Source organism: Rattus norvegicus, chromosome X (genome assembly GCF_021556685.1).
Source record: "Rattus norvegicus strain SHRSP/BbbUtx chromosome X, alternate assembly SHRSP_T2T, whole genome shotgun sequence".
Taxonomy (NCBI): domain Eukaryota; kingdom Metazoa; phylum Chordata; class Mammalia; order Rodentia; family Muridae; genus Rattus; species Rattus norvegicus.
This window is the reverse complement of record NC_141554.1, coordinates 157,928,002-157,930,709: the sequence shown is the minus strand read 5'-3', so window position 1 is coordinate 157,930,709 and position 2,708 is coordinate 157,928,002. Positions and strand designations below refer to the sequence as shown.

Sequence of the window (2,708 nt, the reverse complement as noted above, 5' to 3'; positions counted from 1 at the left end):
TTTGTGGTTTTGTTTTTTGTTTTTTGTTTTTTTATGTGTCCTTGCCATTCAGAGCACTGCTGGACCTCTTCATACCCTTGTATCCTGGGAGGCCTTGACAAGGAGGCCAAACTGTGTCACTGTGCTTTTGCTTCAGACTGTGGTGTGAGGATGAGTGAGGAGATTTATCCTGGGAGTAAGACCTCAGGTATATTAGGGTTAAGGAACCAGAACCTCCCATGAGGAGCATAAGATTCCTCTCTGACAAAGGACTTGTTAGAGCTGCCTGATCTGTAGCACAGAATGTGAATGCAGGTCCACGGTACACCAATGGTGTCATCTCTGACTTGTGATTAGTTGCTAAGGTGGTGTTCAGAGGTGGGCTAGGACTGTAAGATCGAACTGGGGTCCAGGCAGAGCTTTGTGGGGAATGGGGAAGAACCTTCAGAACCTGAAAGAGAATACAGTATCCTGCTCCTTTTGCCAGTCTTGAGAAACCTGTGTCCAGAAGTATCCAGAGGTGTTTCTTCTTGACATCTGTCTCCTCTCTCAGGAAGGTATCCCTGTCAAGTCTGGGTAGCATCAGAGCCCAGAAAATGTCAAGGACCTGTGCCCAAAGAGGTATTCATTATCACCAGGCATACAAGATTTTACTGTCAAAAATTAGCATGCAAAGAGGACCTTGTTTCCAAACAGAAGACTGCATAAAGCATGTATTTTCATGTTCAGATGATTGGAGAGCTCTGAGTGGGCAGTGCCATGCCATGCATGGAAAGCAAGGATCTCAATAAGCTGGGCTAAGGTGCCCTTCAGAGGGACTTTGGGAACACCTATGTCACCCGAGATGAGCCCAAGAATGGTAGCCATAACTGCAGATGCATCCCACACAAGGAAAAATGAACACTACAGAGGCTCAGTTCTCTTGACAGGTTTTACAGGGCATCTCTGTGTGGACCTTAGTTTGAGTGGGATTCTTCCTTTGAACACAGCTCTTGGTTAATAGGCACATGGGAAGTTCTAGGAAAGGAAAGCAAGGGATAAGTAAAGGAGTCTCCATTCCAGACCACACACAGTGGCTCCAAAGAGACTGCCTTGATGCACTGTCTATAGTAGTCTGTGTCTCCTGCCCTGCAACCAGGGCAGGAGAGTAAAGGAGCTGAAGGGTCTGCTGAGAGCACTGTGACCTGGGTCATCAGAGGGAAGATAAGGTGTGTGAGGACACAGGGTGAGAGTTGAGAGAGTCCCTTCCTCATGCACAGTCCTCACTACCTACATGCCTACCCTAGATGTATTGAAAATCTGAGGGACTTGGAGTGGATTCCTTCCCCTTTCCTATTTTTCTGCCTTACTCACAGATTAGCGTCGTGTCTTAGGAAGCTGGATGGCCTAGTCACCTGAAACAGGCTGTACCTAGCCTTTCATCATGGCGAAGATCTTGTACAGTACTGTTTTAGGACAATCGATCCACACTGAATTAGGTTCTCTAATTCAGGGACGGACACTTGCCCAGGTGTCAGGATGCTCGAGGTGACCTTGATACCTTCTGTGCCACTTCAGAGACAAAAAGTTGTTCCGAGAATTGATCTCGCCCAAGAGGAGACATACACATAGAAGCCATTTATATTCATTTCCTATAGGCCATGGCATATGTGATAACAGTATATTTTGTTCATAGAACATTCTCTGTGGAACCCAATGCCATAACTCAGGGGCTATGTCTGTCGGAGGAATGCTGGATTCATCCCAGAGGGCTCAGAGCCTCCTCTCCCCCGAAAGCCATGGGATACAGGGCAGGACCCAATCTGTTGGGCTTCAGAAAGCCAAGTATGGGAACTGCTTGACCCTGAATCCCCTTGGCAGGATTCAGTCAATACAAAGAAAGTTGATTTGATTCTCTTTCTGCTCCGCAAGTACAGGAGAAAACAGCTGACATCCTTCTTAGAGTTTCTGTATATGATCATCTGAGATTATGAGGAACACTACCCTGTGATCTTTACTAAGGCTGCTGATTGCATGAGGTGATGATTGGCATTGACCTAATGCAAAGGAATCCCACTGTCTACTCTTACTCTCCTGTCCATGCCCTTGGGCCACTTATGATGGCATTAGCATGGTTCTCCTGGCATACCCAAGACAAGCATGGTAATCACATGCCATGTATCACCTTCAAAGAGGACAATTGTGCCATTGAGGAGGTACTGTGGCATATATTGAAAATAGTGGGGCTATATGTAGAGAAGGATCCTGTCATGTCTGCATAGGACAGAAGCCTCATTAGTGAACCTTTTGTGCATGAACTGTACCTGGAATGCAGACAGGTGCTGGACAGAGACATCCTAGTCATGAGTTAGTGTGGAGACCCAGGACACATGCAGAAACCACTTAGATGAAAACACTGTTTTGTTTTTTTTTGCCAGAATTATTAAGCAGCATCCCAGATCCTACCCCACTAGGAATGCAGAGACTTTGAGAAATGAGATAGAGCCTAGATCAGGTTCGCCCAACAGATAGAACTATGCTATGACTGGCACTCATGCTAGTGCACTGGCCTTCCCATCCCACATCAGGTCAGTCAGAGGGTTTGGGGTAAGTACTGTACCCTTGTTTGAGAAACCGTGTGAGGAGAGTGTGAACCATTGCATTCTGTCTGTACTGACTGTGGGACTTGGGCGATGTCCTTATTGCAATACGTTGTCTCTTTAACTATAGGTTCCATAGCTGGAGATTCA

General features: G+C 46.4%; 1 pseudogene; it reads left to right on the top strand.

Moving 5' to 3' along the window:
• Positions 1-1,402: 1,402 nt before the first annotated feature.
• Positions 1,403-2,490, top strand: Magea13-ps2 (MAGE family member A13, pseudogene 2; annotated as a pseudogene).
• The last annotated feature ends 218 nt before the right edge of the window (positions 2,491-2,708 follow it).